The sequence below is a fragment of the Amia ocellicauda genome, chromosome 20 (assembly GCF_036373705.1).
Source record: "Amia ocellicauda isolate fAmiCal2 chromosome 20, fAmiCal2.hap1, whole genome shotgun sequence".
Lineage (NCBI taxonomy): Eukaryota > Metazoa > Chordata > Actinopteri > Amiiformes > Amiidae > Amia > Amia ocellicauda.
Window position 1 is genome coordinate 363,792 of NC_089869.1, and position 24,319 is coordinate 388,110.

The 24,319-nt window shown below is 45.4% G+C and overlaps 7 non-coding genes across 7 annotated transcripts; all 7 read right to left on the reverse strand.

The window, feature by feature from the left end:
• Positions 1 to 1,038: 1,038 nt before the first annotated feature.
• trnag-gcc (transfer RNA glycine (anticodon GCC)) lies at positions 1,039 to 1,109 on the reverse strand. Its single transcript has one exon. It is a non-coding gene; the product is annotated as a tRNA-Gly (tRNA).
• An 8,120-nt stretch (positions 1,110 to 9,229) lies between these two features.
• Positions 9,230 to 9,300, reverse strand: trnag-gcc (transfer RNA glycine (anticodon GCC)). Its single transcript has one exon. It is a non-coding gene; the product is annotated as a tRNA-Gly (tRNA).
• Positions 9,301 to 12,806: 3,506 nt separating this feature from the next.
• On the reverse strand, positions 12,807 to 12,877 carry trnag-gcc (transfer RNA glycine (anticodon GCC)). Its single transcript has one exon. It is a non-coding gene; the product is annotated as a tRNA-Gly (tRNA).
• Positions 12,878 to 14,234: 1,357 nt separating this feature from the next.
• Positions 14,235 to 14,305, reverse strand: trnag-gcc (transfer RNA glycine (anticodon GCC)). The gene has a single exon. It is a non-coding gene; the product is annotated as a tRNA-Gly (tRNA).
• Positions 14,306 to 15,951: 1,646 nt separating this feature from the next.
• trnag-gcc (transfer RNA glycine (anticodon GCC)) lies at positions 15,952 to 16,022 on the reverse strand. Its single transcript has one exon. It is a non-coding gene; the product is annotated as a tRNA-Gly (tRNA).
• Positions 16,023 to 20,183: 4,161 nt separating this feature from the next.
• trnag-gcc (transfer RNA glycine (anticodon GCC)) lies at positions 20,184 to 20,254 on the reverse strand. Its single transcript has one exon. It is a non-coding gene; the product is annotated as a tRNA-Gly (tRNA).
• Positions 20,255 to 22,487: 2,233 nt separating this feature from the next.
• On the reverse strand, positions 22,488 to 22,558 carry trnag-gcc (transfer RNA glycine (anticodon GCC)). The gene has a single exon. It is a non-coding gene; the product is annotated as a tRNA-Gly (tRNA).
• Positions 22,559 to 24,319: the final 1,761 nt, after the last annotated feature.

Genomic DNA, 24,319 nt, shown 5'->3' on the forward strand with positions numbered 1-24,319 from the left:
GGAAAAAGTACCAATCAGACCCAGACCTCAGGATTACAAAGGCGCGGGTATCAGGAACGTCCAGATGGGACGAAGTAGAAAGAAGTACCAATCATTATAAATAGATGACAGAGTAAGTGAGAGAGAGAGAGAGACAGACACAAATGTCTGGTTGTTGCAATGATTTGCCATCCTCTACTATATAGAACGAGGAAAACCATTGGCCGCGAATCAAGCAAAGGCCTCCCGAGTGGCAGGTGAGGCCTCTACGTCTGTAGGACCAATGCTCAGGTGACAAGGGTTTCGAGTAGTTGAACAAGGAATAAGTAACAATCATTATAGATAGATGAGTGAGTGAGTGACAGAGAGAGAGAGACAAATGTCTGGTTGTTACAATAATAGCTAACCTCTTCTATATAGAACGGAGAAAAAAATTGGCCGCGAATCAAGCAGACACCTCCCGAGTGGCAGGTGAGATCTCTACCACTGTAGGACCAATTCTCAGGTGATAAGTGTTTGAACCGGCTGAACGAGGAATAAGTACCAATCAGAACTTTAACCCATTAAACATGAATGATGCAGCCAACACGAGCCAATGAGGCACAGACGAAACTCTGGATGGCACGATGCAGTCATCGTCGTCTATGCAGAAGGAGGAAAAAGTACCAATCAGACCCAGACCTCAGGATTACTAAGGCGCGGGTATCAGGAACGTCCAGATGGGATGAAGTAGAAAGAAGTACCAATCATTATAGATAGATGAGTGAGTGAGTGAAAGAGAGAGAGAGACAGACACAAATGTCTGGTTGTTACAATAATAGCCATCCTCTTCTATATAGATCGAGGATAACCATTGGCCTCGAATCAAGCAACAACCTCCCGAGTGGATGGTGAGATCTCTACCACTGTAGCACAAATGCTCAGGTGACAAGGGTTTCAAGTGGATGAAAGAGGAATAAGTACCGATGAGACTTAGATCTCGGGATTACTAAGTCACGGGTTACAGTAACGTCCGGATGGGACGATGTAATCATTGTCGTCTTTGCAGAACGAGGAAAATGCATTGGCCGGGAATCGAACCCAGGCCGCCCGCGTGGCAGCCGAGAATTCTACCACTGAACAACCAATGCTCAGGTTATGAAAATCTTAAGTGGTTGAATGGGAAAGAAGTACTAATCATTAAAGATAATTGGATAGATGAGTGAGTGAGTGAGACAGACACAAATGTCTGGTTGTAGCAAATATTTGCCATCCTCTTCTACATAGAATGGGGAAAACCATTGGCCGCGAATCAAGCAACAACCTCCCTAGTGGAAGGTGAGATCTCTACCACTGTCGGACCAATGGTCAGGTGACAAGGGTTTGAAATGGTTGAACGATGAATAAGTACCAATCAGACCATGACCTCGGGATTACTAAGGCGCAGGAAACAGGAACGTCCGGATGGGATGATGTAGAAAGAAGTACCAATCATTATAGATTGATGAGTGAGTGAGTGAAAGAGAGAGAGAGACAGACACAAATGTCTGGTTGTTACAATAATAGCCATCCTCTTCTACATACAATTTGGAAAACCATTGGCCGCGAATGAAGCAACAACCTCCCGAGTGGATGGTGAGATCTCTACCACTGTCGGACCAATGGTCAGGTGACAAGGGTTCAAATGGTTGAACGATGAATAAGTACCAATCAGACTTAGACCTCGGGATAACTAAGGCACGGGAAGCAGGAACGTCCGGATGGGACGATGTAGAAAGAGGTACCAATCTCTATAGATAGATGAGTGAGTGAGAGAGAGAGACAGACACAAATGTCTGGTTGTTACAATAATAGCCATCCTCTTCTATATAGATCGGGGATAACCATTGTCCGCGAATCAAGCAACAACCTCCCGAGTGGTAGGTGAGATCGCTACCACTGTCGGACCAATGCTCAGGTGACAAGGGTTTCAAGTGGAAGAAAGAGGAATAAGTTCCAATCACACCCAGACCTCGGGATAACTAAGGCACTGGAAACAGGAACGTCCGGATGGGGCGATGTAGAAAGAGGTACCAATCTTTATAGATAGATGAGTGAGTGAGAGAGAGAGACAGACACAAATGTCTGGTTGTTACAATAATAGCCATCCTCTTCTACATAGAATGGGGAAAACCATTGGCCGCGAATCAAGCAGACACCTCCGAGTGGCAGGTGAGATCTCTACCACTGTAGGACCAATTCTCAGGTGATAGGTGTTTGAACCGGCTGAAGGAGGAATAAGTACCAATCAGAACTTTAACCCACAAAACATGAATGATGCAGCCAACACGAGCCAATGAGGCACAGACGAACCTCTGGATGGCACGATGCAGTCATCATCGTCTATGCAGAAGGAGGAAAAAGTACCAATCAGACCCAGACCTCAGGATTACAAAGGCGCGGGTATCAGGAACGTCCAGATGGGACGAAGTAGAAAGAAGTACCAATCATTATAAATAGATGACAGAGTAAGTGAGAGAGAGAGAGAGACAGACACAAATGTCTGGTTGTTGCAATGATTTGCCATCCTCTACTATATAGAACGAGGAAAACCATTGGCCGCGAATCAAGCAAAGGCCTCCCGAGTGGCAGGTGAGGTCTCTACGTCTGTAGGACCAATGCTCAGGTGACAAGGGTTTCGAGTAGTTGAACAAGGAATAAGTAACAATCATTACAGATAGATGAGTGAGTGAGTGACAGAGAGAGAGAGACAAATGTCTGGTTGTTACAATAATAGCTAACCTCTTCTACATAGAACGGAGAAAAAAATTGGCCGCGAATCAAGCAGACACCTCCCGAGTTGCAGGTGAGATCTCTACCACTGTAGGACCAATTCTCAGGTGATAAGTGTTTGAACCGGCTGAAGGAGGAATAAGTACCAATCAGAACTTTAACCCATTAAACATGAATGATGCAGCCAACACAAGCCAATGAGGCACAGACGAACCTCTGGATGGCACGATGCAGTCATCGTCGTCTATGCAGAAGGAGGAAAAATTACCAATCAGACCCAGACCTCAGGATTACTAAGGCGCGGGTATCAGGAACGTCCAGATTGGATGAAGTAGAAAGAAGTACCAATCATTATAAATAGATGACTGAGTTAGTGAGCGAGAGAGACAGAAAGACACAAATGTCTGGTTGTTACAATAATAGCCATCCTCTTCCATATAGATCGAGGATAACCATTGGCCGTGAATCAAGCAACAACCTCCCGAGTGGCAGGTGAGGTCTCTACGTCTGTAGGACCAATGCTCAGGTGACAAGGGTTTCGAGTAGTTGAACAACGAATAAGTAACAATCATTATAGATAGATGAGTGAGTGAGTGAAAGAGAGAGAGAGACAGACACAAATGTCTGGTTGTTACAATAATAGCCATCCTCTTCTACATAGAATGGGGAAAACCATTGGCCGCGAATCAAGCAAAACCTCCCTAGTGGAAGGTGAGATCTCTACCACTGTCGGACCAATGGTCAGGTGACAAGGGTTTCAAATGGTTGAACGATGAATAAGTAACAATCAGACTTAGACCTCAGGATTACTAAGGCGCGGGTATCAGGAACGTCCAGATGGGACGAAGTAGAAAGAAGTACCAATCATTATAAATAGATGACAGAGTAAGTGAGAGAGAGAGAGAGACAGACACAAATGTCTGGTTGTTACAATAATAGCCATCCTCTTCTATATAGATCGGGGATAACCATTGTCCGCGAATCAAGCAACAACCTCCCGAGTGGCCGGTGAGATCGCTACCACTGTAGCACAAATGCTCAGGTGACAAGGGTTTCAAGTGGATGAAAGAGGAATAAGTAACAATCATTATAGATAGATGAGTGAGTGAGTGACAGAGAGAGAGAGACAAATGTCTGGTTGTTACAATAATAGCTAACCTCTTCTATATAGAACGGAGAAAAAAATTGGCCGCGAATCAAGCAGACACCTCCCGAGTGGCAGGTGAGATCTCTACCACTGTAGGACCAATTCTCAGGTGATAAGTGTTTGAACCGGCTGAACGAGGAATAAGTACCAATCAGAACTTTAACCCATTAAACATGAATGATGCAGCCAACACGAGCCAATGAGGCACAGACGAAACTCTGGATGGCACGATGCAGTCATCGTCGTCTATGCAGAAGGAGGAAAAAGTACCAATCAGACCCAGACCTCAGGATTACTAAGGAGCGGGTATCAGGAACGTCCAGATGGGATGAAGTAGAAAGAAGTACCAATCATTATAGATAGATGAGTGAGTGAGTGAAAGAGAGAGAGAGACAGACACAAATGTCTGGTTGTTACAATAATAGCCATCCTCTTCTATATAGATCGAGGATAACCATTGGCCTCGAATCAAGCAACAACCTCCCGAGTGGATGGTGAGATCTCTACCACTGTAGCACAAATGCTCAGGTGACAAGGGTTTCAAGTGGATGAAAGAGGAATAAGTACCGATGAGACTTAGATCTCGGGATTACTAAGTCACGGGTTACAGTAACGTCCGGATGGGACGATGTAATCATTGTCTTCTTTGCAGAACGAGGAAAATGCATTGGTCGGGAATCGAACCCAGGCCTCCCGCGTGGCAGCCGAGAATTCTACCACTGAACAACCAATGCTCAGGTTATGAAAATCTTAAGTGGTTGAATGGGAAAGAAGTACTAATCATTAAAGATAATTGGATAGATGAGTGAGTGAGTGAGACAGACACAAATGTCTGGTTGTAGCAATTATTTGCCATCCTCTACTATATAGAACGGGGAAAACCATTGGCCGCGAATCAAGCAGACACCTCCCGAGTGGCAGGTGAGATCTCTACCACTGTAGGACCAATGCTCAGGTGACAAGTGTTTGAACCGACTGAAGGAGGAATAAGTACCAATCAGAACTTTAACCCATAAAACATGAATGATGCAGCCAACACGAGCCAATGAGGCACAGACGAACCTCTGGATGGCACGATGCAGTCATCGTCGTCTATGCAGAAGGAGGAAAAAGTACCAATCAGACCCAGACCTCGGGATAACTAAGGCACGGGAAACAGGAACGTCCGGACGGGACGATGTAGAAAGAGGTACCAATCTTTTTAGATAGATGAGTGAGTGAGAGAGAGAGACAGACACAAATGTCTGGTTTTTGCAATTATTTGCCATCCTGTTCTATATAGAACGGGGAAAACCATTGGCCGCGAATCGAGCAATGAATTCCTGCGTGGCAGCTGAGATCTCTACCACTGTAGGACCAATGCTCAGGTGACAAGGGTATCAAGTGGATGAACGAGGAATAAGTACCAATCAGACCAAGACCTCGGGATTACTAAGGCGCGGGAAACAGGAACGTCCGGATGGGATGATGTAGAAAGAGGTACCAATCATTATAGATAGATGAGTGAGTGAGTGAAAGAGAGAGAGAGACAGACACAAATGTCTGGTTGTTACAATAATAGCCATCCTCTTCTACATAGAATGGGGAAAACCATTGGCCGCGAATCAAGCAACAACCTCCCGAATGGAAGGTGAGATCTCTACCACTGTCGGACCAATGGTCAGGTGACAAGGGTTCAAATGGTTGAACGATGAATAAGTACCAATCAGACTTAGACCTCGGGATAACTAAGGCACGGGAAGCAGGAACGTCCGGATGGGACGATGTAGAAAGAGGTACCAATCTCTATAGATAGATGAGTGAGTGAGAGAGAGAGACAGACACAAATGTCTGGTTGTTACAATAATAGCCATCCTCTTCTATATAGATCGGGGATAACCATTGTCCGCGAATCAAGCAACAACCTCCCGAGTGGTAGGTGAGATCGCTACCACTGTCGGACCAATGCTCAGGTGACAAGGGTTTCAAGTGGAAGAAAGAGGAATAAGTTCCAATCACACCCAGACCTCGGGATAACTAAGGCACTGGAAACAGGAACGTCCGGATGGGGCGATGTAGAAAGAGGTACCAATCTTTATAGATAGATGAGTGAGTGAGAGAGAGAGACAGACACAAATGTCTGGTTGTTACAATAATAGCCATCCTCTTCTACATAGAATGGGGAAAACCATTGGCCGCGAATCAAGCAGACACCTCCGAGTGGCAGGTGAGATCTCTACCACTGTAGGACCAATTCTCAGGTGATAGGTGTTTGAACCGGCTGAAGGAGGAATAAGTACCAATCAGAACTTTAACCCACAAAACATGAATGATGCAGCCAACACGAGCCAATGAGGCACAGACGAACCTCTGGATGGCACGATGCAGTCATCATCGTCTATGCAGAAGGAGGAAAAAGTACCAATCAGACCCAGACCTCAGGATTACAAAGGCGCGGGTATCAGGAACGTCCAGATGGGACGAAGTAGAAAGAAGTACCAATCATTATAAATAGATGACAGAGTAAGTGAGAGAGAGAGAGAGACAGACACAAATGTCTGGTTGTTGCAATGATTTGCCATCCTCTACTATATAGAACGAGGAAAACCATTGGCCGCGAATCAAGCAAAGGCCTCCCGAGTGGCAGGTGAGGTCTCTACGTCTGTAGGACCAATGCTCAGGTGACAAGGGTTTCGAGTAGTTGAACAAGGAATAAGTAACAATCATTATAGATAGATGAGTGAGTGAGTGACAGAGAGAGAGAGACAAATGTCTGGTTGTTACAATAATAGCTAACCTCTTCTACATAGAACGGAGAAAAAAATTGGCCGCGAATCAAGCAGACACCTCCCGAGTTGCAGGTGAGATCTCTACCACTGTAGGACCAATTCTCAGGTGATAAGTGTTTGAACCGGCTGAAGGAGGAATAAGTACCAATCAGAACTTTAACCCATTAAACATGAATGATGCAGCCAACACAAGCCAATGAGGCACAGACGAACCTCTGGATGGCACGATGCAGTCATCGTCGTCTATGCAGAAGGAGGAAAAATTACCAATCAGACCCAGACCTCAGGATTACTAAGGCGCGGGAAGCAGGAACGTCCGGATGGGACGATGTAGAAAGAGGTACCAATCTCTATAGATAGATGAGTGAGTGAGAGAGAGAGACAGACACAAATGTCTGGTTGTTACAATAATAGCCATCCTCTTCTATATAGATCGGGGATAACCATTGTCCGCGAATCAAGCAACAACCTCCCGAGTGGTAGGTGAGATCGCTACCACTGTCGGACCAATGCTCAGGTGACAAGGGTTTCAAGTGGAAGAAAGAGGAATAAGTTCCAATCACACCCAGACCTCGGGATAACTAAGGCACTGGAAACAGGAACGTCCGGATGGGGCGATGTAGAAAGAGGTACCAATCTTTATAGATAGATGAGTGAGTGAGAGAGAGAGACAGACACAAATGTCTGGTTGTTACAATAATAGCCATCCTCTTCTACATAGAATGGGGAAAACCATTGGCCGCGAATCAAGCAAAACCTCCCTAGTGGAAGGTGAGATCTCTACCACTGTCGGACCAATGGTCAGGTGACAAGGGTTTCAAATGGTTGAACGATGAATAAGTACCAATCAGACTTAGACCTCAGGATTACTAAGGCGCGGGTATCAGGAACGTCCAGATGGGACGAAGTAGAAAGAAGTACCAATCATTATAAATAAATGACTGAGTTAGTGAGAGAGAGAGACAGACACAAATGTCTGGTTGTTACAATAATAGCCATCCTCTTCTATATAGATCGGGGATAACCATTGTCCGCGAATCAAGCAACAACCTCCCGAGTGGCCGGTGAGATCGCTACCACTGTAGCACAAATGCTCAGGTGACAAGGGTTTCAAGTGGATGAAAGAGGAATAAGTAACGATGAGACTTAGATCTCGGGATTACTAAGTCACAGGTTACAGTAATGTCCGGATGGGATGATGTAGAAAGAAGTACCAATCATAATAGATAGATGAGTGAGTGAGTGAAAGAGAGAGAGAGAGACAGACACAAATGTCTGGTTGTTACAATAATTCCCATCCTCTTCTATATTCAACGGAGAAAAAAATTAGCCACGAATCAAGCAGACACCTCCGAGTGGCAGGTGAGATCTCTACCACTGTAGGACCAATTCTCTGGTGATAGGTGTTTGAACCGGCTGAAGGAGGAATAAGTACCAATTAGAACTTTAACCCATAAAACATGAATGATTCAGCCAACACGAGCCAATGAGGCACAGACGAACCTCTGGATGGCACGATGCAGTCATCATCGTCTATGCAGAAGGAGGAAATAGTTCCAATCAGACCCAGACCTCAGGATTACAAAGGCGCGGGTATCAGGAACGTCCAGATGGGACGAAGTAGAAAGAAGTACCAATCATTATAAATATATGACAGAGTAAGTGAGAGAGAGAGAGAGACAGACACAAATGTCTGGTTGTTGCAATGATTTGCCATCCTCTACTATATAGAACGAGGAAAACCATTGGCCGCGAATCAAGCAAAGGCCTCCCGAGTGGCAGGTGAGGCCTCTACGTCTGTAGGACCAATGCTCAGGTGACAAGGGTTTCGAGTAGTTGAACAAGGAATAAGTAACAATCATTATAGATAGATGAGTGAGTGAGTGACAGAGAGAGAGAGACAAATGTCTGGTTGTTACAATAATAGCTAACCTCTTCTATATAGAACGGAGAAAAAAATTGGCCGCGAATCAAGCAGACACCTCCCGAGTGGCAGGTGAGATCTCTACCACTGTAGGACCAATTCTCAGGTGATAAGTGTTTGAACCGGCTGAACGAGGAATAAGTACCAATCAGAACTTTAACCCATTAAACATAAATGATGCAGCCAACACGAGCCAATGAGGCACAGACGAACCTCTGGATGGCATGATGCAGTCATCGTCGTCTATGCAGAAGGAGGAAAAAGTACCAATCAGACCCAGACCTCAGGATAACTAAGGCACGGGAAACAGGAACGTCCAGATGGGATGAAGTAGAAAGAAATACCAATCAATATAGATAGATGAGTGAGTGAGTGAGTGAGAGAGAGGGACAGACACAAATGTCTGGTTGTTACAATAATAGCCATCCTCTTCTGTATAGATCGAGGATAACCATTGGCCGCGAATCAAGCAACAACCTCCCGAGTGGATGGTGAGATCTCTACCACTGTAGCACAAATGCTCAGGTGACAAGGGTTTCAAGTGGATGAAAGAGGAATAAGTACCGATGAGACTTAGATCTCGGGATTACTAAGTCACGGGTTACAGTATCGTCCGGATGGGACGATGTAATCATTGTCTTCTTTGCAGAATGAGGAAAATGCATTGGCCGGGAATCGAACCCGGGTCTCCCGCGTGGCAGGCGAGAATTCTACAACTGAACAACCAATGCTCAGGTTATGAAAATCTAAAGTGGTTGAATGTGAAAGAAGTACCAATCATTAAAGATAATTGGATAGATGAGTGAGTGAGTGAGACAGACACAAATGTCTGGTTGTTGCAATTATTTGCCATCCTCTACTATATAGAACGGGGAAAACCATTGGCCGCGAATCAAGCAAAGGCCTCCCGAGTAGCAGGTGAGGTCTCTACGTCTGTAGGACCAATGCTCAGGTGACAAGGGTTTCGAGTGGTTGAACAAGGAATAAGTAACAATCATTATAGATAGATGAGTGAGTGAAAGAGAGAGAGAGACAGACACAAATGTCTGGTTGTTACAATAATAGCCATCCTCTTCTATATAGATCGAGGATAACCATTGGCCGCGAATCAAGCAACAACCTCCCGAGTGGCAGGTGAGATTTCTAATACTGTCGGACCAATGGTCAGGTGACAAGGGTTTGAAATGGTTGAACGATGAATAAGTACCAATCAGACCAAGACCTCGGTATTACTAAGGCGCGGGAAACAGGAACGTCCGGATGGGATGATGTAGAAAGAAGTACCAATCATTATAGATAGATGAGTGAGTGAGTGACAGAGAGAGAGAGACAAATGTCTGGTTGTAACAATAATAGCTAACCTCTTCTATATAGAACGGAGAAAAAAATTGGCCGCGAATCAAGCAACAACCTCCCGAGTGGCAGGTGAGATCTCAACCACTGTAGGACCAATTCTCAGGTGATAAGTGTTTGAACCGGCTGAAGGAGGAATAAGTACCAATCAGAACTTTAACCCATAAAACATGAATGATGCAGCCAACACGAGCCAATGAGGCACAGACGAACCTCTGGATGGCACGATGCAGTCATCGTCGTCTATGCAGAAGGAGGAAAAAGTACCAATCAGACCCAGACCTCAGGATTACTAAGGCGCGGGTATCAGGAACGTCCGGATGGGATGATGTAGAAAGAAGTACCAATCATTATAGATAGATGAGTGAGTGAAAGAGAGAGAGAGACAGACACAAATGTCTGGTTGTTACAATAATAGCCATCCTCTTCTACATAGCATGGGGAAAACCATTGGCTGCGAATCAAGCAACAACCTCCCGAGTGGCAGGTGAGATCTCTACCACTGTAGCACAAATGCTCAGGTGACAAGGGTTTCAAGTGGATGAACGAGGAATAAGTACCGATGAGACTTAGATCTCGGGAATACTAAGTCACGGGTTACAGTAACGTCCGGATGGGACGATGTAATCTTGTCTTCTTTGCAGAACGAGGAAAATGCATTGGCCGCGAATCGAACCCGGGCCTCCCGCGTGACAGGCGAGAACTCTACCACTGAACAACCAATGCTCAGGTTATGAAAATCTTAAGTGGTTGAATGGGATAGAAGTACTAATCATTATAGATAATAGGATAGATGAGTGAGTGAGTGAGACAGACACAAATGTCTGGTTGTTGCAATGATTTGCCATCCTCTACTATATAGAACGGGGAAAACCATTGGCCGCGAATCAAGCAAAGGCCTCCCGAGTGGCAGGTGAGGTCTCTACGTCTGTAGGACCAATGCTCAGGTGACAAGGGTTTCGAGTAGTTGAACGAGGAATAAGTAACAATCATTATAGATAGATGAGTGAGTGAGTGACAGAGAGAGAGAGACAAATGTCCGGTTGTTACAATAATAGCCAACCTCTTCTATATAGATCGGAGAAAATAATTGGCCGCGAATCAAGCAGACACCTCCCCAGTGGCAGGTGAGATCTCTACCACTGTAGGACCAATTCTCAGGTGATAAGTGTTTGAACCGGCTGAAGGAGGAATAAGTACCAATCAGAACTTTAACCCATAAAACATGAATGATGCAGCCAACACGAGCCAATGAGGCACAGACGAACCTCTGGATGGCACGATGCAGTCATCGTCGTCTATGCAGATGGAGGAAAAAGTACCAATCAGACCCAGACCTCAGGATTACTAAGGTGTGGGTATCAGGAACGTCCAGATGGGACGAAGTAGAAAGAAGGACCAATCATTATAAATAGATGACTGAGTTAGTGAGAGAGAGAGACAGAAAGACACAAATGTCTGGTTGTTACAATAATAGCCATCCTCTTCTACATAGAATTGGGAAAACCATTGGCTGCGAATCAAGCAACAACCTCCCAAGTGGAAGGTGAGATCTCTACCACTGTTGGACCAATGGTCAGGTGACAAGGGTTTCAAATGGTTGAACGATGAATAAGTACCAATCAGACCAAGACCTCGGGATTACTAAGGCGCGGGAAACAGGAACGTCCGGATGGGATGATGTAGAAAGAAGTACCAATCATTATATATAGATGAGTGAGTGAGTGAAAGAGAGAGAGAGACAGACACAAATGTCTGGTTGTTACAATAATTCCCATCCTCTTCTATATAGAACGGAGAAAAAAATTGGCCACGAATCAAGCAGACACCTCCGAGTGGCAGGTGAGATCTCTACCACTGTAGGACCAATGCTCAGGTCACAAGGGTTTCAAATGGTTGAACGATGAATAAGTACCAATCAGACCAAGACCTCGGGATTACTAAGGCGCGGGAAACAGGAACGTCCGGATGGGACGATGTAGAAAGAGGTACCAATCTTTATAGATAGATGAGTGAGTGAGAGAGAGAGACAGACACAAATGTGTGGTTGTTACAATAATAGCCATCCTCTTCTATATAGATCGGGGATAACCATTGGCCGCGAATCAAGCAACAACCTCCCGAGTGGAAGGTGAGATATCTACCACTGTAGCACAAATGCTCAGGTGACAAGGGTTTCAAGTGGATGAACGAGGAATAAGTTCCAATCATACCCAGACCTCGGGATAACTAGGGCACGGGAAACAGGAACGTCTGGATGGGACGATGTAGAAAGAGGTACCAATCTTTACAGATAGATGAGTGAGTGAGAGAGAGAGAGAGACAGACACAAATGTCTGGTTGTTACAATAATAGCCATCCTCTTCTACATAGAATGGGGAAAACCATTGGCCGCGAATCAAGCAAAACCTCCCTAGTGGAAGGTGAGATCTCTACCACTGTCGGACCAATGGTCAGGTGACAAGGGTTTCAAATGGTTGAACGATGAATAAGTACCAATCAGACTTAGACCTCAGGATTACTAAGGTGCGGGTATCAGGAACGTCCAGATGGGACGAAGTAGAAAGAAGTACCAATCATTATAAATAGATGACTGAGTTAGTGAGAGAGAGAGACAGACACAAATGTCTGGTTGTTACAATAATAGCCATCCTCTTCTATATAGATCGGGGATAACCATTGTCCGCGAATCAAGCAACAACCTCCCGAGTGGCCGGTGAGATCGCTACCACTGGCGGACCAATGCTCAGGTGACAAGGGTTTCAAGTGGATGAACGAGGAATACGTACCGATGAAACTTAGATCTCGGGATTACTAAGTCAGGGTTACAGTAACGCCCGTATGGGACGATGTATTCATTGTCTTCTTTGCAGAACGAGGAAAATGCATTGGCCGGGAATCGAACCCGGGCCTCCCGCGTGGCAGGCGAGAATTCTACCACTGAACAACCAATGCTAAGGTTATGAAAATTTTAAGTGGTTGAATGGGAAAGAAGTACTAATCATTATAGATTATAGGATAGATGAGTGAGTGAGTGAGACAGACACAAATGTCTGGTTGTTGCAATTATTTGCCATCCTCTACTATATAGAACGGGGAAAACCATTGGCCGCGAATCAAGCAGACACCTCCCGAGTGGCAGGTGAGATCTCTATTAATGTAGGACCAATGCTCAGGTGACAAGTGTTTGAACCGGCTGAAGGAGGAATAAGTACCAATCAGAACTTTAACCCATAAAACATGAATGATGCAGCCAACACGAGCCAATGAGGCACAGACGAAACTCTGGATGGCACGATGCAGTCATCGTCGTCTATGCAGAAGGAGGAAAAAGTACCAATCAGACCCAGACCTCGGGATAACTAAGGCACGGGAAACAGGAACGTCCGGATGGGACGATGTAGAAAGAGGTACCAATCTTTTTAGATAGATGAGTGAGTGAGAGAGAGAGACAGACACAAATGTCTGGTTGTTGCAATAATTTGCCATCCTGTTCTATATAGAACGGGGAAAACCATTGGCCGCGAATCGAGCAATGAATTCCTGCGTGGCAGCTGAGATCTCTACCACTGTAGGACCAATGCTCAGGTGACAAGGGTATCAAGTGGATGAACGAGGAATAAGTACCAATCAGACCAAGACCTCGGGATTACTAAGGCGCGGGAAACAGGAACGTCTGGATGGGACGATGTAGAAAGAGGTACCAATCTTTACAGATAGATGAGTGAGTGAGAGAGAGAGAGAGACAGACACAAATGTCTGGTTGTTACAGTAATAGCCATCCTCTTCTACATAGAATGGGGAAAACCATTGGCCGCGAATCAAGCAACAACCTCCCGAGTGGAAGGTGAGATCTCTACCACTGTTGGACCAATGGTCAGGGGACAAGGGTTTGAAATGGTTGAACGATGAATAAGTACCAATCAGACCATGACCTCGGGATTACTAAGGCGCAGGAAACAGGAACGTCCGGATGGGATGATGTAGAAAGAAGTACCAATCATTATAGATTGATGAGTGAGTGAGTGAAAGAGAGAGAGAGACAGACACAAATGTCTGGTTGTTACAATAATAGCCATCCTCTTCTACATAGAATGGGGAAAACCATTGGCCGCGAATGAAGCAACAACCTCCCGTGTGGCAGGTGAGATCTCTACCACTGTCGGACCAATGCTCAGGTGACAAGGGTTTCAAGTGGATGAACGAGGAATAAGTACCGATGAGACTTAGATCTCGGGATTACTAAGTCAGGGTTACAGTAACGCCCGTATGGGACGATGTAATCATTGTCTTCTTTGCAGAACGAGGAAAATGCATTGGCCGGGAATCGAACCCGGGCCTCCCGCGTGGCAGGCGAGAATTCTACCACTGAACAACCAATGCTAAGGTTATGAAAATCTTAAGTGGTTGAATGGGAAAGAAGTACTAATCTTTAAAGATAATTGGATAGATGAGTGAGTGAGTGAGACAGACACAAATGTCTGGTTGTTGCAATTATTTGCCATCCTCTACTATATAGAACGGGGAAAACCATTGGCCGCGAATCAAGCAGACACCTCCCGAGTGGCAGGTGAGATCTCTACCAATGTAGGACCAATGCTCAGGTGACAAATGTTTGAACCGGCTGAAGGAGGAATAAGTACCAATCAGAACTTTAACCCATAAAACATGAATGATGCAGCCAACACGAGCCAATGAGGCACAGACGAACCTCTGGATGGCACGATGCAGTCATCATCGTCTATGCAGAAGGAGGAAAAAGTACCAATCAGACCCAGACCTCGGGATAACTAAGGCACGGGAAACAGGAACGTCCGGATGGGACGATGTAGAAAGAGGTACCAATCTTTATAGATAGATGAGTGAGTGAGAGAGAGAGACAGACACAAATGTCTGGTTGTTGCAATTATTTGCCATCCTGTTCTATATAGAACGGGGAAAACCATTGGCCGCGAATCGAGCAATGAATTCCTGCGTGGCAGCTGAGATCTCTACCACTGTAGGACCAATGCTCAGGTGACAAGGGTATCAAGTGGATGAACAAGGAATAAGTACCAATCAGACCAAGACCTCGGGATTACTAAGGCGCGGGAAACAGGAACGTCCGGATGGGACGATGTAGAAAGAGGTACCAATCTTTATAGATAGATGAGTGAGTGAGAGAGAGAGACAGACACAAATGTGTGGTTGTTACAATAATAGCCATCCTCTTCTATATAGATCGGGGATAACCATTGGCCGCGAATCAAGCAACAACCTCCCGAGTGGAAGGTGAGATATCTACCACTGTAGCACAAATGCTCAGGTGACAAGGGTTTCAAGTGGATGAACGAGGAATAAGTTCCAATCATACCCAGACCTCGGGATAACTAGGGCACGGGAAACAGGAACGTCTGGATGGGACGATGTAGAAAGAGGTACCAATCTTTACAGATAGATGAGTGAGTGAGAGAGAGAGAGAGACAGACACAAATGTCTGGTTGTTACAATAATAGCCATCCTCTTCTACATAGAATGGGGAAAACCATTGGCCGCGAATCAAGCAACAACCTCCCGAGTGGAAGGTGAGATCTCTACCACTGTTGGACCAATGGTCAGGGGACAAGGGTTTGAAATGGTTGAACGATGAATAAGTACCAATCAGACCATGACCTCGGGATTACTAAGGCGCAGGAAACAGGAACGTCCGGATGGGATGATGTAGAAAGAAGTACCAATCATTATAGATTGATGAGTGAGTGAGTGAAAGAGAGAGAGAGACAGACACAAATGTCTGGTTGTTACAATAATAGCCATCCTCTTCTACATAGAATGGGGAAAACCATTGGCCGCGAATGAAGCAACAACCTCCCGTGTGGCAGGTGAGATCTCTACCACTGTCGGACCAATGCTCAGGTGACAAGGGTTTCAAGTGGGTGAACGAGGAATAAGTACCGATGAGACTTAGATCTCGGGATTACTAAGTCAGGGTTACAGTAACGCCCGTATGGGACGATGTAATCATTGTCTTCTTTGCAGAACGAGGAAAATGCATTGGCCAGGAATCGAACCCGGGCCTCCCGCGTGGCAGGCGAGAATTCTACCACTGAACAACCAATGCTAAGGTTATGAAAATCTTAAGTGGTTGAATGGGAAAGAAGTACTAATCTTTAAAGATAATTGGATAGATGAGTGAGTGAGTGAGACAGACACAAATGTCTGGTTGTTGCAATTATTTGCCATCCTCTACTATATAGAACGGGGAAAACCATTGGCCGCGAATCAAGCAGACACCTCCCGAGTGGCAGGTGAGATCTCTACCAATGTAGGACCAATGCTCAGGTGACAAGTGTTTGAACCGGCTGAAGGAGGAATAAGTACCAATCAGAACTTTAACCCATAAAACATGAATGATGCAGCCAACACGAGCCAATGAGGCACAGACGAACTTCTGGATGGCACGATGCAGTCATCGTCGTCTATGCAGAAGGAGGAAAAAGTACCAATCAGACCCAGACCTCGGGATAACTAAGGCACGGGAAACAGGAACGTCCGGATGGGACGATGTAGAAAGAGGTACCAATCTTTATAGATAGATGAGTGAGTGAGAGAGAGAGACAGACACAAATGTCTGGTTGTTGCAATTATTTGCCATCCTGTTCTATATAGAACGGGGAAAACCATTGGCCGCGAATCGAGCAATGAATTCCTGCGTGGCAGCTGAGATCTCTACCACTGTAGGACCAATGCTCAGGTGACAAGGGTATCAAGTGGATGAATGAGGAATAAGTACCAATCAGACCAAGACCTCGGGATTACTAAGGCGCGGGAAACAGGAACGTCCGGATGGGATGATGTAGAAAGAAGTACCAATCATTATAGATAGATGAGTGAGTGAGTGAAAGAGAGAGAGAGACAGACACAAATGTCTGGTTGTTACAGTAATAGCCATCCTCTTCTACATAGAATGGGGAAAACCATTGGCAGCGAATCAAGCAACAACCTCCCGAGTGGAAGGTGAGATCTCTACCACTGTCGGACCAATGGTCAGGTGACAAGGGTTTCAAATGGTTGAACGATGAATAAGTACCAATCAGACTTAGACCTCGGGATAACTAAGGCACGGGAAACAGGAACGTCCGGATGGGACGATGTAGAAAGAGGTACCAATCTCTATAGATAGATGAGTGAGTGAGAGAGAGAGACAGACACAAATGTCTGGTTGTTACAATAATAGCCATCCTCTTCTACATAGAATGGGGAAAACCATTGGCCGCGAATCAAGCAACAACCTCCCTAGTGGAAGGTGAGATCTCTAATACTGTCGGACCAATGGTCAGGTGACAAGGGTTTGAAATGGTTGAACGATGAATAAGTACCAATCAGACTTAGACCTCAGGATTACTAAGGCGCGGGTATCAGGAACGTCCAGATGGGACGAAGTAGAAAGAAGTACCAATCATTATAAATAGATGACTGAGTTAGTGAGAGAGAGAGACAGACACAAATGTCTGGTTGTTACAATAATAGCCATCTTCTTCTATATAGATCGAGGATAACCATTGGCCGCGAATCAAGCAACAACCTCCCGAGTGGCAGGTGAGATCTCTAATACTGTCGGACCAATGGTCAGGTGACAAGGGTTTGAAATGGTTGAACGATGAATAAGTACCAATCAGACTTAGACCTCAGGATTACTAAGGCGCGGGTATCAGGAACGTCCAGATGGGACGAAGTAGAAAGAAGTACCAATCATTATAAATAGATGACTGAGTTAGTGAGAGAGAGAGACAGACACAAATGTCTGGTTGTTACAATAATAGCCATCCTCTTCTATATAGATCGGGGATAACCATTGTCCGCGAATCAAGCAACAACCTCCCGAGTGGCCGGTGAGATCGCTACCACTGGCGGACCAATGCTCAGGTGACAAGGGTTTCAAGTGGATGAAAGAGGAATAAGTTCCAATCATACCCAGACCTCGGGATAACTAAGGCACTGGAAACAGGAACGTCCGGATGGGACAATGTAGAAAGAGGTACCAATCTTTATAGATAGATGAGTGAGTGAGAGAGAGAGACAGACACAAATGTCTGGTTATTACAATAATAGCCATCCTCTTCTACATAGAATGGGGAAAACCATTGGCCGCGAATCAAGCAACAACCTCCCGAGTGGAAGGTGAGATATCTACCACTGTAGCACAAATGCTCAGGTGACAAGGGTTTCAAGTGGATGAACGAGGAATAAGTAACGATGAGACTTAGATCTCAGGATTACTAAGTCACAGGTTACAGTAACGTCCGGATGGGATGATGTAGAAAGAAGTACCAATCATTATAGATAGATGAGTGAGTGAGTGAAAGAGAGAGAGAGAGACAGACACAAATGTCTGGTTGTTACAATAATTCCCATCCTCTTCTATATAGAACGGAGAAAAAAATTGGCCACGAATCAAGCAGACACCTCCGAGTGGCAGGTGAGATCTCTACCACTGTAGGACCAATTCTCAGGTGATAGGTGTTTGAACCGGGTGAAGGAGGAATAAGTACCAATCAGAACTTTAACCCATAAAACATGAATGATGCAGCCAACACGAGCCAATGAGGCACAGACGAACCTCTGGATGGCACGATGCAGTCATCATCGTCTATGCAGAAGGAGAAAAAAGTACCAATCAGACCCAGACCTCAGGATTACAAAGGCGCGGGTATCAGGAACGTCCAGATGGGACGAAGTAGAAAGAAGTACCAATCATTATAAATAGATGACAGAGTAAGTGAGAGAGAGAGAGAGACAGACACAAATGTCTGGTTGTTGCAATGATTTGCCATCCTCTACTATATAGAACGAGGAAATCCATTGGCCGCGAATCAAGCAAAGGCCTCCCGAGTGGCAGGTGAGGTCTCTACGTCTGTAGGACCAATGCTCAGGTGACAAGGGTTTCGAGTAGTTGAACAAGGAATAAGTAACAATCATTATAGATAGATGAGTGAGTGAGTGACAGAGAGAGAGAGACAATTGTCTGGTTGTTACAATAATAGCTAACCTCTTCTATATAGAACGGAGAAAAAAATTGGCCGCGAATCAAGCAGACACCTCCCGAGTGGCAGGTGAGATCTCTACCACTGTAGCACCAATTCTCAGGTGATAAGTGTTTGAACCGGCTGAAGGAGGAATAAGTACCAATCAGAACTTTAACCCATAAAACATGAATGATGCAGCCAACACGAGCCAATGAGGCACAGACGAACCTCTGGATGGCACGATGCAGTCATCGTCGTCTATGCAGAAGGAGGAAAAAGTACCAATCAGACCCAGACCTCAGGATTACTAAGGCGCGGGTATCAGGAACGTCCAGATGGGACGAAGTAGAAAGAAGTACCAATCATTATAAATAGATGACTGAGTTAGTGAGAGAGAGAGACAGACACAAATGTCTGGTTGTTACAATAATAGCCATCCTCTTCTATATAGATCGGGGATAACCATTGTCCGCGAATCAAGCAACAACCTCCCGAGTGGCCGGTGAGATCGCTACCACTGGCGGACCAATGCTCAGGTGACAAGGGTTTCAAGTGGAAGACAGAGGAATAAGTTCCAATCATACCCAGACCTCGGGATAACTAAGGCACTGGAAACAGGAACGTCCGGATGGGACGATGTAGAAAGAGGTACCAATCTTTATAGATAGATGAGTGAGTGAGAGAGAGAGACAGACACAAATGTCTGGTTTTTACAATAATAGCAATCCTCTTCTTCATAGAATGGGGAAAACCATTGGCCGCGAATCAAGCAACAACCTCCCGAGTGGAAGGTGAGATATCTACCACTGTAGCACAAATGCTCAGGTGACAAGGGTTTCAAGTGGATGAAAGAGGAATAAGTAACGATGAGACTTAGATCTCGGGATTACTAAGTCACAGGTTACAGTAACGTCCGGATGGGATGATGTAGAAAGAAGTACCAATCATTATAGATTGATGAGTGAGTGAGTGAAAGAGAGAGAGAGACAGACACAAATGTCTGGTTGTTACAATAATAGCCATCCTCTTCTACATAGAATGGGGAAAACCATTGGCCGCGAATGAAGCAACAACCTCCCGAGTGGCAGGTGAGATCTCTACCACTGTCGGAACAATGCTCAGTTGACAAGGGTTTCAAGTGGATGAACGAGGAATAAGTACCGATGAGACTTAGATCTCGGGATTACTAAGTCAGGGTTACAGTAACGCCCGTATGGGACGATGTAATCATTGTCTTCTTTGCAGAACGAGGAAAATGCATTAGCCGGGAATCGAACCCGGGCCTCCCGCGTGGCAGGCGAGAATTCTACCACTGAACAACCAATGCTCAGGTTATGAAAATTTTAAGTGGTTGAATGGGAAAGAAGTACTAATCATTATAGATAATAGGATAGATGAGTGAGTGAGTGAGACAGACACAAATGTCTGGTTGTTGCAATTATTTGCCATCCTCTACTATATAGAACGGGGAAAACCATTGGCCGCGAATCAAGCAGACACCTCCCGAGTGGCAGGTGAGATCTCTACCACTGTAGGACCAATGCTCAGGTGACAAGTGTTTGAACCGGCTGAAGGAGGAATAAGTACCAATCAGAACTTTAAACCATAAAACATGAATGATGCAGCCAACACGAGCCAATGAGGCACAGACGAACCTCTGGATGGCACGATGCAGTCATCGTCGTCTATGCAGAAGGAGGAAAAAGTACCAATCAGACCCAGACCTCGGGATAACTAAGGCACGGGAAACAGGAACGTCCGGATGGGACGATGTAGAAAGAGGTACCAATCTTTTTAGATAGATGAGTGAGTGAGAGAGAGAGACAGACACAAATGTCTGGTTGTTGCAATTATTTGCCATCCTGTTCTATATAGAACGGGGAAAACCATTGGCCGCGAATCGAGCAATGAATTCCTGCGTGGCAGCTGAGATCTCTACCACTGTAGGACCAATGCTCAGGTGACAAGGGTATCAAGTGGATGAACGAGTAATAAGTACCAATCAGACCAAGACCTCGGGATTACTAAGGCGTGGGAAACAGGAACGTCCGGATGGGATGATGTTGAAAGAAGTACCAATCTTTAAAGATAGATGAGTGAGTGAGTGAAAGAGAGAGAGAGACAGACACAAATGTCTGGTTGTTACAGTAATAGCCATCCTCTTCTACATAGAATGGGGAAAACCATTGGCAGCGAATCAAGCAACAACCTCCCGAGTGGAAGGTGAGATCTCTACCACTGTCGGACCAATGGTCAGGTGACAAGGGTTTCAAATGGTTGAACGATGAATAAGTACCAATCAGACTTAGACCTCGGGATAACTAAGGCACGGGAAACAGGAACGTCCGGATGGGACGATGTAGAAAGAGGTACCAATCTCTATAGATAGATGAGTGAGTGAGAGAGAGAGACAGACACAAATGTCTGGTTGTTACAATAATAGCCATCCTCTTCTACATAGAATGGGGAAAACCATTGGCCGCGAATCAAGCAACAACCTCCCTAGTGGAAGGTGAGATCTCTACCACTGTCGGACCAATGGTCAGGTGACAAGGGTTTCAAATGGTTGAACGATGAATAAGTACCAATCAGACTTAGACCTCAGGATTACTAAGGCGCGGGTATCAGGAACGTCCAGATGGGACGAAGTAGAAAGAAGTACCAATCATTATAAATAGATGACTGAGTTAGTGAGAGAGAGAGACAGACACAAATGTCTGGTTGTTACAATAATAGCCATCCTCTTCTATATAGATCGGGGATAACCATTGTCCGCGAATCAAGCAACAAGCTCCCGAGTGGCCGGTGAGATCGCTACCACTGGCGGACCAATGCTCAGGTGACAAGGGTTTCAAGAGGATGAAAGAGGAATAAGTTCCAATCATACCCAGACCTCGGGATAACTACGGCACTGGAAACAGGAACGTCCGGATGGGACGATGTAGAAAGAGGTACCAATCTTTATAGATAGATGAGTGAGTGAGAGAGAGAGACAGACACAAATGTCTGGTTGTTACAATAATAGCCATCCTCTTCTACATAGAATGGGGAAAACCATTGGCCGCGAATCAAGCAACAACCTCCTGAGTGGAAGGTGAGATCTCTACCACTGTCGGACCAATGGTCAGGTGACAAGGGTTTGAAATGGTTGAACGATGAATAAGTACCAATCAGACCAAGACCTCGGGATTACTAAGGCGCGGGAAACAGGAACGTCCGGATGGGATGATGTAGAAAGAAGTACCAATCATTATAGATAGATGAGTGAGTGAGTGAAAGAGAGAGAGAGACAGACACAAATGTCTGGTTGTTACAATAATAGCCATCCTCTTCTATATAGATCGAGGATAACCATTGGCCTCGAATCAAGCAACAACCTCCCGAGTGGATGGTGAGATCTCTACCACTGTAGCACAAATGCTCAGGTGACAAGGGTTTCAAGTGGATGAAAGAGGAATAAGTACCGATGAGACTTAGATCTCGGGATTACTAAGTCACGGGTTACAGTAACGTCCGGATGGGACGATGTAATCATTGTCGTCTTTGCAGAACGAGGAAAATGCATTGGCCGGGAATCGAACCCAGGCCGCCCGCGTGGCAGCCGAGAATTCTACCACTGAACAACCAACGCTCAGGTTATGAAAATCTTAAGTGGTTGAATGGGAAAGAAGTACTAATCATTAAAGATAATTGGATAGATGAGTGAGTGAGTGAGACAGACACAAATGTCTGGTTGTAGCAATTATTTGCCATCTTCTACTATATAGAACGGGGAAAACCATTGGCCGCGAATCAAGCAGACACCTCCCGAGTGGCAGGTGAGATCTCTACCACTGTAGGACCAATGCTCAGGTGACAAGTGTTTGAACCGGCTGAAGGAGGAATAAGTACCAATCAGAACTTTAACCCATAAAACATGAATGATGCAGCCAACACGAGCCAATGAGGCACAGACGAACCTCTGGATGGCACGATGCAGTCATCGTCGTCTATGCAGAAGGAGGAAAAAGTACCAATCAGACCCAGACCTCGGGATAACTAAGGCACGGGAAACAGGAACGTCCGGATGGGACGATGTAGAAAGAGGTACCAATCTTTATAGATAGATGAGTGAGTGAGAGAGAGAGACAGACACAAATGTCTGGTTGTTGCAATTATTTGCCATCCTGTTCTATATATAGAACGGGGAAAACCATTGGCCGCGAATCAAGCAATGAATTCCCGAGTGGCAGCTGAGATCTCTACCACTGTGGGACCAATGCTCAGGTGACATGGGTTTCAAATGGTTGAAAGAGGAATAAGTTCCAATCATACCCAGACCTCGGGATAACTAGGGCACGGGAAACAGGAACGTCTGGATGGGACGATGTAGAAAGAGGTACCAATCTTTACAGATAGATGAGTGAGTGAGAGAGAGAGAGAGACAGACACAAATGTCTGGTTGTTACAATAATAGCCATCCTCTTCTGTATAGATCGAGGATAACCATTGGCCGCGAATCAAGCAACAACCTCCCGAGTGGATGGTGAGATCTCTACCACTGTAGCACAAATGCTCAGGTGACAAGGGTTTCAAGTGGATGAACGAGGAATAAGTACCGATGAGACTTAGATCTCGGGAATACTAAGTCACGGGTTACAGTAACGTCCGGATGGGACGATGTAATCTTGTCTTCTTTGCAGAACGAGGAAAATGCATTGGCCGCGAATCGAACCCGGGCCTCCCGCGTGACAGGCGAGAACTCTACCACTGAACAACCAATGCTCAGGTTATGAAAATCTTAAGTGGTTGAATGGGATAGAAGTACTAATCATTATAGATAATAGGATAGATGAGTGAGTGAGTGAGACAGACACAAATGTCTGGTTGTTGCAATGATTTGCCATCCTCTACTATATAGAACGGGGAAAACCATTGGCCGCGAATCAAGCAAAGGCCTCCCGAGTGGCAGGTGAGGTCTCTACGTCTGTAGGACCAATGCTCAGGTGACAAGGGTTTCGAGTAGTTGAACGAGGAATAAGTAACAATCATTATAGATAGATGAGTGAGTGAGTGACAGAGAGAGAGAGACAAATGTCCGGTTGTTACAATAATAGCCAACCTCTTCTATATAGAACGGAGAAAATAATTGGCCGCGAATCAAGCAGACACCTCCCGAGTGGCAGGTGAGATCTCTACCACTGTAGGACCAATTCTCAGGTGATAAGTGTTTGAACCGGCTGAAGGAGGAATAAGTACCAATCAGAACTTTAACCCATAAAACATGAATGATGCAGCCAACACGAGCCAATGAGGCACAGACGAACCTCTGGATGGCACGATGCAGTCATCGTCGTCTATGCAGATGGAGGAAAAAGTACCAATCAGACCCAGACCTCAGGATTACTAAGGT